Below are 12,860 nucleotides of genomic sequence, written 5' to 3'. Positions count from 1 at the left end.
AGGCTGTTTTTAAATTGTGAGGACAGAGCAAAATGTGTGCCCCACTCCATGTCACTCAGGGCAGTCTGGCATGCCTTTCTAGGCAGCCTTGCAGAGATCTTCAGCTTGCTAATTAAATTTACCCCCACTTCACCCCATCTAAATACCTCTTTGGAAAAACAAAAACCACATAAATCTTAAAGTTCTAGTTATTCAGTAGGTCTGAAGCCTACTGAGGTGACTGGGAAGGAGGGGCTGTCCTCAAGGAGGGGGCCTTGGTGGGCAAAAGTTTATTTTGAAAACAGTAAGATTACAGATTGACAAGAGAAAAGGCAAATTGTGAATCGCACTCCTCATTTCTGAGAATGATTTTTGCAGAGTAAAACCACAAGGCCTTCAGAAGTGAAGTCTGAAGGGTCACAGCTCTGTGTAGGCTTCTCTTTGGGTTGTTCCATGGGAAAGGCTCCTGCCATTCAAGACAATGCATGACAAACGCCCGTTTGTGCACCACAGCTGGGTTTGAGCACGGCCACCTTGCCTGTTGTGGCTGTCACTGTTTCTCTCCTTTTCTCATCACAAGAATATAAAAACTGATAATACGTGTTTTTTCAAATCTTGCAAATACTATCACCAAAGAAAAACAATATGCCAGCCCATCACAGCAACCTAGCTTTGGATTCACATTATTTTAAATTAGCCAGACTGTCACACTTAAAGGTCACTACATACATTTCTATTACAGCTGACCCCAGACCAGTGCTTATGTGACCACTGCCTTTAAAAACAGCACACTAAACAATTCTCAGACTCTAGTACAGTGGCTCTCAACCAGAGGTGATTGTGTCTTTCAAGAAACACTTGGCGGTATTCAGAGACATTTTGGGTCATCATGACATGGGGGAGGCATGCTACTGGCATCTAGTGGGTTGAGGCCTGTGATGTTGCTGACGATCGTATGGCGCCCAGGACAGCTGCCCTGACATACACTAAAGAACGAGCCAGCCGAAAATGTCAGCAGTGTCAAGTTTGAGAAACCCTGCTCTAATAACTTGCACTACAAGTGAAAAGTAGAAAAACTTCCTCCTCACTGAATACAGCTTGGTTCTTCCCACATCAATGCACAATAGCATGAAAAAATCTAGAAAATGATATAGAATAAACATGATTCCCATTTGGACAATTTAGTTTAAAACTGTAGCAACTTATAGTAATACCCATTGTATTTTTAAAATTCTTCTTCAAAAACAGATAATAAGTATCTTAAAGATGTTTGACAGCATCAGCAGGAACAATTTGTTCCCCTAGGCAGGACCTAAAATTACTAAGAGTGGCTAAAATTACTAAGAGTAAGTGATAAGGGTTGTTTTGTAACAAGCATCTTGGAACAAACTGCCCCAATGCCGCCTTCCTGGATGGCAACACAGTGAAACCACAGCGCGAATCTGAAATGGAGGCAAAGGCAATAAAATCACAACAAATGTCCTGCACTCATAGGGGGAACTGGGGAAGGGGACAGAAGAGAGATGGATGGAGCAGCTCTGATGCCTATAAAATCCAACAAGCATTTGAAAAGTGGGTTTACTTGATTTTATCAGCACTAACAGGAAATCTTATATATTTGATCAAAGTTTTTTTTTTTTAAACACAGCATTTCCTTTTGGGCACTTTTTTCCCCCAAAAAGAATCAGCAAAACGTAGGATGCTTCACGACTGCAGACACTGTGTCCCTTTTTATAGTAACAGGAAGGATATTTCTGTTCCCAAGGCAACCCGAGGTTTCACTCATCAACATGGCACCAGCTATTTTCATGAAGCACAGTATTGATCTTCTGAGGTTTCAAAACTGGGAGTTTTCTGCCTAAGACAGGGCATGATGGTCCCCACCCCCGACACCACATCTGAGTTGTGCATCAAACATAAGAAATAAGGATAAAGAGCAGGTTATCAGGTAAAATACTTTCTCAAGTTTTTCTCCAGGTGCTCATTCAAGTGGATAACAAGGCATTTGGTCCAACTGGCTCTCAGACATTTGCTCTTTGCAGAGAGATGTCCACTGGGAACATGTAAGACCTAACAGCAGTTCAAGGGCAGGGGAGTGCTGTGGGCAGCCTGGCCCTTCCCAGAGCCCTGCCCCCACTGCCCTTCTGCTCTGCCCTTCACGCGGCCAAGGCCGTCCTGCACCCAGCCTCTCCTCCCGCCCCGCAGCGGGGCCTGGAAGGGGCAGGGCAGCATGTTCCTTGCCTCCCCTCTCCACCTTGTTCTCTGCCTGCCTCTGGCCTGTGGAAAACTTTCACCAAAGAATAAGTTTAATCAGAGAAATGAGAAATGCTGAAACAAAGGAAAACAGTCTAAGGAGACTAAATAACAATGTAGTCATTAAGCATAGTCAAGGACCTTTAGTTCTTTCTCAAGGGCTGTAGATAATATTCAGAGTCATATCCTGTGAGCTGTCTCATAGATACTAAAACCCCAGGCGGAGAAGTTAACTACATGAGGACCAGACTGTACCCAGGACTTGAGCTGCCACAATTCCGAGAACTGACCGCAAAGAAATGGGAACAAGTGCACCCCGGAACTGAAGATTAACTGTACCTACAACAACCAAGATGATGCTGGTCAGACCACCAATGACCAATTTGAAGATGACTGCTAGAGATGACTGTACTGTTCCCACATGGAGTGCCCCCACATCACTCTGTCTATAAACGCTCTCACCTCCTGTGTCTTGTTGGGGAGCAGGGCAGTCGGCCTTTGGACAGATGTCCGCTACCCTCCCCGCCAGTTGCTGGCATCTGAAATAAAGCAAACTTCCTTTTCTACCACCCTGGCCTCTTTACTGGCTTTTGAGCAGCAAGCAGTTGGATCCCCCACGCATACCTTTCGGTAACAGGCCCAGGGCCTGAGCCACCGAAAACCTGTATGCCTCTGTGAGCTACACAGTGAATTAATAATCCAGATGAGTGTTCATGGGGATATGATCAGGAATGGAATGGAAAGGGAAAAATGCATTCTAGCCCAGAGAAGTGTATGCTACACAAAAAGGCATTTGCAATAGCAACAGAAAGTGGTAAGTTTGGTAGTCAACAAAGTGGTAAATTTGGGGAGCTTGGAAAGTAGCTAAACTGGAGACTTCAACAACAGCCAGTTTAGAGAAATAATGCTGGTGATGACGAGGATAAGCAACATCACTCATGCCAGTGCTAAATATGTTACACTCTAAGCTCATTTAATTTCCCAGCAAATGTAAGTTCAGTTCAGTCGCTCAGTTGTGTCTGACTCTTTGCGGCCCCATGAATCGCAGCATGCCAGGCCTCCCTGTCCATCACCAACTCCCGGAGTTTACCCAAACTCATGTCCATCAAGTCAGTGATACCATCCAGCCATCTCATCCTGTCGTCCCCTTCTCCTCCTGACCCCAACCCCTCCCAGCATCAGGGTCTTTTCCAATGAGTCAACTCTTCGCATGAGGTGGCCAAAGTACTGGAGTTTCAGCTTTAGCATCAGTCCTTCCAATGAATACCCAGGACTGGTCTCCTTTAGGATGGACTGGTTGGATCTCCTTGCAGTCCAAGGGACTCTCAAGAGTCTTCTCCAGCACCACAGTTCAAAAGCATCAATTCTTTGGCGCTCAGCCTTCTTCACAGTCCAACTCTCTGGAAAAACCATAGCCTTGACTAGACGGACCTTTGTTGACAAAGTAATATCTCTGCTTTTTAATATGCTATCTAGGTTGGTCATAACTTTCCTTCCAAGGAGTAAGCGTCTTTTAATTTCATGGCTGCAGTCACCATCTGCAGTGATTTTGGAGCCCCAAAAAATAAAGTCTGACACTATTTCCACTGTTTCCCCATCTATTTCCCATGAAGTAATGGGACCAGATGCCATGATCTTACTTTTCTGAATGTTGAGCTTTAAGCCAACTTTGTCACTCTCCACTTTCACTTTCATCAAGAGACTTTTTAGTTCCTCTTCACTTTCTGCCATAAGGGTGGTGTCATCTGCATATCTGAGGTTATTGATATTTCTCCTGGCAATCTTGATTCCAGCTTGTGTTTCTTCCAGTCCAGCGTTTCTCATGATGTACTCTGCATAGAACTTGAATAAGCAGGGTGACAATATACAGCCTTGATGTACTCCTTTTCCTATTTGGAACCAGTCTGTTGTTCCATGTCCAGTTCTAACTGTTGCTTCCTGACCTGCATATAGGTTTCTCAAGAGGCAGGTGAGGTCATCTGGTATTCCCATCTCTTTCAGCATTTTCCACGCAGTTTATTGTGATACACACACTCAAAGGCTTTGGCATAGTCAATAAAGCAGAAATAGATGTTTTTCTGGAACTCTCTTGCTTTATCCATGATCCAGCGGATGTTGGCAATTTGATCTCTGGTTCCTCTGCCTTTTCTAAAACCAGCTTGAACATCAGGGAGTTCACGGTTCACGTACTGCTGAAGCTTGACTTGGAGAATTTTGAGCGTTACTTTACTAGCATGTGAGATGAGTGCAATTGTGCGGTAGTTTGAGCATTCTTTGGCATTGCCTTTCTTTGGGATTGGAATGAAAACTGACCTTTTCCAGTCCTGTGGCCACAGCTGAGTTTTCCCAATTTGCTGGCATATTGAGTGCAGCACTTTCACAGCATCATCTTTCAGGATTTGAAACAGCTCAACTAGAATTCCATCACCTCCACTAGCTTTGTGCATAGTGATGCTTCCTAAGGCCCACTTGACTTCACATTCCAGGATGTCTGGCTCTAGGTGAGTGATCACACCATCATGATTATCTGGGTCGTGAAGAGGTAAGCACTATTACAGGGTTTCCCTGGTAGCTCAGCTGGTAAAGAATCCACCCACAATGCAGGAGAATCTGGTTCAATTCCTGGGTCGGGAAGATCCCCTGGAGAAGGGACAGGCTACCCACTAAAGTATTCTTTCTTGGAAAATTCCATGGACAGGGTAGCCTGGCAGGCTACAGTCCATGGGGTTGTGAAGAATTGGACACAACTGAGTGACTTTCACTTATCAAGTACTGTTATTGACCCTGTTTTCCAGGAGGGGGGACTGAGAGATTAAACACTTTTCTGGGGTCACACAACTGGTAAATGGCAAAGGCGAGATGCAAACTCAAGCTGTCTGAGTCTAGGCGGCTTGGGGCCTTCTAGAGACTAGGGGCTTGGATGCTGCCTAGAGGTGAAAGGCAAGCCTTACCTTAAAGGGACTGAATGCAGAGGAAAATATATTCCACATTCACAACAGAAACCTACAAGAGGTACTCAACTTTGGGCTTCTAACTCACCTAAGGACGTTTAACACCTGCCACAGACAAGAAATCCACAAAGCTAGTCCCCCATATTTTCAGCAATTACAGTATTTCAGACACGTGACTAACTACTGCTGAGCAAAATACCTGAGGAATCTTTTCATTTCTCTGCTAACCATCCTGGTCTAACTTATAACCAGCCAGTCCCACCTCAAAAATACATAGAACAAATCAACTCAAGGGTTTAAGAAGGTCAAGAATCTTTTAACTTATGGGTTCAGCAACTAATGTCTATACATTAAAGCTTGTGTACATATATGATGCATTATTATTTGACAGAAATATAGTAAAAATAACATTCTGTGTAAAAACAGTCCCATTTGGAAGTCATGTCTCAGGGTCCTTGACCCAAAAGGAAGCCACTTTCAGCCAAGTCTGAGCAGTGCTGCTGCACGGCTGGTTCAACTCAAGTCGGACTCTTTGTAAACTGTAGGTAGCTACCAGTATTTTAAATAGTGCAGAACTGACTGTGAAGAGGCAAAACGGAATTTGGGGATGATGAAAGTGTTCCAAAACTTTATTGTGGAGAGAGCTGCACAACCATACAAATGCAAACTGTTCACAGAGAATGGGTGATGTTGACAGTACATAAATTGCAGCTCAAGAAAGCTATAACAGGAAGAAACGGAGGCAGGGAGGAATAGGGTCAGAGAGGAAAGGAACAGAAAAGCAGGCACCAAGTAGGAAAAGTAAGCACTGTTTTGTAAAGACCTGTTTCAGCTACACCAATACACACACTGTAATATGTGTTTCTAACTGTGGAGTTATTCATGATCCAAAAATCAGTAATGCCCTGCTTTAGGGTAGTGACATCTAGAAGTGCTGTGCAACCTTGATGGGAATCCCCTGGGGATCTCATTACACTGCAGGTTCTACTCAGTAGGTCTGGGGCAAGGCCGGAGTCTGCATCTTGCGCAAGCTCCTCAGTCATGTTGACACTGCTGGTCTGTAGACTCCACTCTGAGTAGCAAGGAGCTGGGGTATAAATGGAGGATGAGCTGGCAGGAATACTCAGACTTAAGACTGTCATCACCAGAAGGATCCTTAGAAAAATTTAATACATGTTTCCCAAATGGCCATGATCATGAGAACCGTCTAGGGGTTCTTCCTAAAAATACAGATTGTTATAATCAAGACAGTGTGGCACTGGCACTGGCATAAGGACAGACACACAGATCAAAAGGACACAACAGAGTCCAGAAACAGATCGACAAATACACAAGCAGCTGAATAGTTAACAAAGGTGTCAAGGTAATGTAGTGGGAAAAGAACAGTCTTTGCAACAAATGGTGCTGGAACAAGTAGATATCCATATGCAAAAAAATGAACCTTGATCCATACCTTACACCACATATAAAAACTCAAACTGGATCTATAAAACTTCTATTAATACCTAGGAGTATGCAAGGATTTCTTAGAACACACAAAAATCTCAAACTATAAAAGAAAAAACTGACATATCAAATTTCATCAAAATTTAAATCTTCTGCTCAAGACACAATAAAAAAATGGCAAATCAGACAATGAGAAAATATTCACAATACACATGTGTGACAAAGAACTTAAATCCAGAATATAACAAAAATTATTTTTTTAAATGTCTGAATTTAACATAAAAACTATTGACCAATCTTACTTATGGATAAAGATGTATAGTTTTAAAATTAAATATAAGCAAATAAAAAATTCTTACAGTTAAATAAGCGAACAACTATTTTAAAAAATGAGCAAAAAGTGTGAACAGGCATTTAACATGCCAACAAGCACATGAAAAGCTGCTCAATCTTCAATCATCAGAAAAATGCAACGTAAAACCACAGTGACAAATCATTATACAACCACTGGTATGGCAAAAAAAAATAATTTAAATCTAATGAAAAACTAACCATACTAAGTGCTTGCATGGATGCAAAGCAAGTAGCCCTCTCTTACACTGCAGGTCAGAATGTAAACTGGTACAAGCACCTAGGAAAAGAGTTTGGCAGCTCCTTTCCCAGTTAGAGTATTCATGCATCATACGACCCAGCAAGCCCACTCCTATGGATTTACTCAAGACAAATGCAAATGGGTTTACAAAGCAGTTTGCACCTGAATGCTCACAGTATCTTTGTCCATAACTGCCACAAACTAGAAACAAATGTCCATCAGCAAAAGAATGGCTAAAATGGCAATGCAGCAAAAACATGAGTGCATTCTCAGTGAGAGAAGTACTCTGCACCAATAAAGCAATGAATTACTTATATATACACACAACATGGATGAATCTCAGAAACATACGGAGTGAAAGAAGCCAGAAAGAAAAGAGTACACCCTACATGATTCCATGGACATGAAATGTTAAAAGTGGCAAAACTAATCTATAGTAACAGAAAGTAGATTAGAGGATGCCTGGGGCTGAGGGCGAAGCATGTCTGCAAGGGGCTGCGATGGTCAGAAATGAATACATTCGTTGAAACACTGGTATTAGTATACTTAAAATGAGTGCATTTTCTCTGTATATCAATTATGTATGCAAATCTATGTACAACAAACATATATACTCAACAAAACTAATTTAAAGCAGATTCCCAAACTCCTCCTCAGGCCTGGTGAAGTGGCATCTCCCAAGAGGAGGCAGAAAACCTGAATTTGTAACACAGAAAAGGAGGCCTAGTGACATGAAGCAGCTTCATGAAGGTCCCAAATAAGTGGTTGACGAGCATCTCTGTTCATAGGAATGAATATATATCAATATTTCCCTAATAGTAAAACAAAGAGGGAACAGAGCAGGATAGGGAGGGGAGATGAGAGCAGTGTTCATGACATGGCCTGCTGTGTCCAAGCAGCATTTAATGGGCCATAATAAAAAGCAGTAAATAAATTATTTCCATTTAAGACAGTAAGAGGCCAGTTCACATTAATAAATCATTTCAATATCATTCTGTCCACATCTCAACCTACTCCTCAGATGTGTTCCTGAGTCTGCGAGCTTGAATAGGACCATTTCCTAGGGGACTCTGCCCTCCTGCCACACCTAGCTCCCATCTTTTGTTGGCAGGAGCCAGGGTCTCCCTCCCCTCCAGGTCTTTGCAAAGCTCTGTCCCCAGATTGGAATACCCTCTCCCCCAACCCAGCACACACACACTTAGTATTGACTGATGAGTAGCTACTTCCTCCAGGAAGCCTTCCAAGATCTACCCGGGTATCCCAGAAGGGAAAATTCTGTGTGCCTCCGCAGCCCATCCATCTTCATTTATACAGTTGTGATACTCCAGCTTCACATACCCTTTTATTTTCTTTACCATTGTTTTCCCAGCAGTCAGTCCAGAAAAGGCTCCAGGGAAGTTTTTGTTGTCTGAACACTTCAAATACCATTCCATTCATGTTATCTGTGAGACCCTTAAGTCTGGTCTTCTCCATCACCCTCTACTCTTTGAATAATATAATTCTTTCACACAGGGAAAACAATTAAGTACCTACATCTGGCACATTTGGTTCTGTGCTCTTCAGGGAGTGGAAGGGTGTGGGGGCCTGGCTGGGCTCAGATAGGTGCCTGGAGACCCAGACACTGACACCCCAGAACCAGGCAGGTCTGATTGGGCCCCCTGGAAAAGGTGTCATCAAACCTACTGAGCCAACAGATCTGTGTCACAGCCACTGGCTGCGATGGAGACAAACCTGGTCCTCAATGGAATACGGAGAACTGACTGGTAACAACAGCTCATCTGTTATTCACCCCACCAGGATCCATTTTAGGAAAGCAACAAGGGCTTAAACCAGTGGCTCTCAAACTTGACTTTGCGTCAGAATCACCTTGAGGGCTTGCGAAAACAAAAACTCCAGGTCCCACATCTACAAAAAATCTGGGCCCCTGACTCACTAGGGCTGGGATGTGCTAGTCGCTCAGTCGTATCAGACTCATTGTGACCCCATGGGCTGCAGCCCACCAGGCTCCTCTGTCCATGGAATTCTGGGCTGGGCAGGGTTGGGGTGGGGTTCAGGAATTTGCATTTCAGACAAGCTCCCAGGTGGTGATGATATTTGCCCTCTGAGAAGCCCAGAGCTTGCCTCCCACAGGCATCTTTACACATAGCCTCAGCCCTCTGTGTTGTCTTGGAAAAAAATCTTTCAGGCCCTCAGCTTCTTGTCAGCAAAATGGGTTACATGCTATCTGCTTCTTGGGGTTGTATTAGGGATTAGAAAATACATCTGAAGCACATAGCACGCTATCTTTCATGGGTCACAGCTTTACCCATAAAGATATTTTCTGAAAAGGTATTTAGGAAAAGTCTTGTTTAGAATGCCTCAGTGGCTGGAAGATGAAGGACCTGAGATCCTTCTGCTTTCCTGTTCAGTCATTCGAAGTGTGTCTCCCCTTCAGATCACAAGATGCTGCCATGGCACCAGCATCATCTTCTCACAGGAGAGCAGGCAGAGCTGGGGTGAAGAAGGGAGGAGCCAAAACAGGGAGGAAGGAGCTCTCTCCTCAAGCTCATTTCTCTTGGATGCCAGAAAGATTCCCCAGTAGTCTTCCCCTTAAGGCTCCTTGGCTGGTACTGGATTACATGGCTACAAGGGAGGCCAGGAGAGTGGGTACATGGCAAAGGGGAATGGAACCACCAAGAACAACTTAGGCTTGAAGTGACTCAAGGTTTGGCCCCGGTGTTGACTATCCCAACACCCCAGCTCTGAAGAAGGAAGGAATGGCTGCTCTGCTGTTCATCCTTCTGTGTGGATGTCCCACCGCCAGCCAGTGAGGGGATGGATGTCCCCAAACAAAGCCTGGATCAGCATGCTGCTGGAAACAGATCTGGTCCCAGGTACCAGCTGCTGAATGAACTTAAATCGCTTGCTCTCTCCTTTCTCCTTGTAAATTGAGATTACTGCTGCCTTTGCCACAAAGTAGAGGGAAGAACTCGGAGAAGGCAATGGCAACCCACTCCAGTACTCTTGCCTGGAAAATCCCATGGACAGAGGAGCCTGGTAGGCTGCAGTCTATGGGGTCACAAAGAGTCGGACACGACTGAGCAACTTCACTTTCACTTTTCATTTTCATGCACTGGAGAAGGAAATGGCAACCCACTCCAGTGTTCCTGCCTGGAGAATCCCAGGGACAGTGGAGCCTGGTGGGCTGCCGCCTATTGGACACGACTGAAGCGACGCAGCAGCAGCAGCAGCAGGAGCAGCAGCAGCAGCAGCAGCAGCAGCAGCAGCAGCACCAGATGGGAAGAACTAAATAAAAGAACAGGCTGTCCACTTTTTGTCTTTTTAGACTGAACTCTGAAAAACTAGGGCTGTGTTGACTGTGTCACACATCACCGGTCAGCACACGTCAGGTACTCATAAATGTCTGCAGAGTGTGCCAAGAGCCACTTTTAAGCACCTGTCCTTAGATTCTGTCAAGGCTGTTTCTAGAAACACCTTCTGGGGATTTTTACACCAAAAGAGATGCTGATGAAATAGAAGCTAGAAGGAAACAAGGACTAACACAGATGACAAGGAGAAAAGACTAGCTGCTGTAAAAATAGAGCAAAGACTGTTACCAGGTTGTGGTTCAGGCGGGCTTGGGTTTAGACAGGACATTCAAAAGACACTGCCATGGAGGAGGGCATGCATGACAGGACGCAGGGGAGACAACTCGACTGTGTCTCTCCTACTGACCTTGACCAGCTAACTGGAGCCTGGGATCGGGAGAATGCTGCAGCCACTTCCAGGTGGCGTCTTGAGTGTGGCATGCAGCAGGGAGGATTGAGGAGTGTCAGCATGCATGTCACATGGTTTTCCTCTCCCTGGATGAAGTAACTCAGGGATGTTATTTTGACCAAAAGACATTGACTGGGACTTCCCTAAGGGTCCAGGGGTTAAGACTCAGTTTCTTGCCAGTGTCACCCCCTGCACGGGTTCAATCGCTGCTCAGGGAACAAAGATTTCACATGCCACATGGCAGAGCCAAGGAGAAAAAGAAAGAAATTGACTGGCCTGGCCTTTGTGGTCATTTGAAGGGGTCACAAACCAAACTCACCAGTCTTTTGCAGGCCTAGAATGGCTCCTCAACAGCTCTGACCCGTGAAAGGAGGTGTGTGATGTGCCTTATTTTCTAATCCTTAATACAAACTCAAGAAGCAGGTGTCATCCATATCATTTTACTGACAAGAAACTGAGGGCTTGAAAGGTTTTTTTCCCAAGACAACACAAGGGGTTGAGGCTATGTGTAAAGATGCCTCTGGGAGGTGCGCTAACACCTGGCTCCTGGGGCCCTGTCCTCCTAGGGGTCTGAAGGCCGAGCCTACACAGACACTAGCTGACTGACATCTAGAGCTAGGTCAAAAGTGGTCTCCCAGGGACTTGCCTGGTGGTCCAGTGGCTAAGACTCTGCACTCCCAATGCAGGGGGCCCAGGTTCAATCCCTGATCAGGGAACTAGATCCCACATGTCACAATGAAGATTGAAGATCTCACATGCTGCGACTGCGACCCAGCTCAGCCAAATAAATAAATGATTTAAAAATAAAAGTGGTCTTCCAGGCTAAAAGTGATACAAAACCTCTGCCATCAGAATGTTCACCAATTTCTGCTTTAAGAAATAAGCAAAACCCCCAAATTCCTCCCCAAACAGGAGCTTATACTATTTCTCTCAACCAAAGTATACAAGGAAGGACAGGACAGAGCTTGTTCTAAGAGTACACCATGCGCTCTCTCACGTGGCTCAGAAATTTCACAGAGAGGGCCTGCTAGTACTCGCTCCATTGCAGGAGCAACAGATAGGAAGGGATGGGAGGCAGACAGCCAGCCTGCAAACACACACTGCTGCTGGCTCCTCAGCACCAAACACAACTAGTAGATTAATTGAGTAGGGCTCTGACTACCGTTTTCTGTCAAGGTTATTTGTTTTGAGCAAGATGGTTTGCCCTGATTAAAGCTACCAGTGGCCAACAGTAAACAATAAAATGTTTTAATTTCCCAAAAGAAATGAAAATATCTATAACTCCCAGAAGAAACTAAGCTTAGCCAAATCTTTTCTGCATTGATGTTTATAATCAACACAATGTTTTATGAAAATTAGTTAATAAGATTTATAGTCTAAAAAAATGAGTAAAATGTGCATGCCACCCAGTCTCTGCTTCCCCAGTGTTAACTGCCCAGCTGGGCACAACTGTAACATCAATGGGGCTCAGATTCCATTCACAAGGCTTTGGCTTATTCCCTGCAAAACCTAACCTGGTACCTTGTATACAGCAAGCACACCATAAAGTATGCCCTCTTAATACCAGGGCATACATTAACTCTGCAAATGGTAATTTATGGAGCTCTCACTCTCTGCTAGGCATTGTATTAATTGCTCTGCCCACATTCTCTTGTTTAAATCTCTCAACAAGCTGTGCAGTTGGATATTTTACTCTCCCCTTCAAGAGTGAACTGACATGTTCATCTAGATAATAAAGGGAGCAGAATCAGAATTCAAACTCAGGGCATCTGGCTACAAAAGCAAGCAAAAAGCTATGCTCAATGCAAGTGCAACCAGTTATTTTATCAGCAGCAGTAACAGTGATTAGCATGCTACACACTGATACACTTGACACTGGGCCA

At 44.4% G+C, this 12,860-nt stretch overlaps 1 protein-coding gene and 1 non-coding gene across 3 annotated transcripts in view; one reads left to right on the top strand and one right to left on the bottom strand.

Moving 5' to 3' along the window:
* The window catches only part of MAP7D2 (MAP7 domain containing 2), a 93,903-nt gene that overhangs the window by 59,931 nt on the left and 21,112 nt on the right, over positions 1-12,860 (bottom strand). The gene's annotated exons all lie outside the window — the stretch shown is intronic.
* On the top strand, positions 11,621-11,693 carry TRNAG-CCC (transfer RNA glycine (anticodon CCC)). Its single transcript has one exon. It is a non-coding gene; the product is annotated as a tRNA-Gly (tRNA).

The sequence above is a fragment of the Capricornis sumatraensis genome, chromosome X, assembly GCF_032405125.1.
Source record: "Capricornis sumatraensis isolate serow.1 chromosome X, serow.2, whole genome shotgun sequence".
In the NCBI taxonomy this organism is placed as follows: Eukaryota; Metazoa; Chordata; class Mammalia; order Artiodactyla; family Bovidae; genus Capricornis; species Capricornis sumatraensis.
The sequence above is the reverse complement of the archived record's forward strand: the minus strand, read 5'-3'. Positions and strand labels throughout refer to the sequence as shown.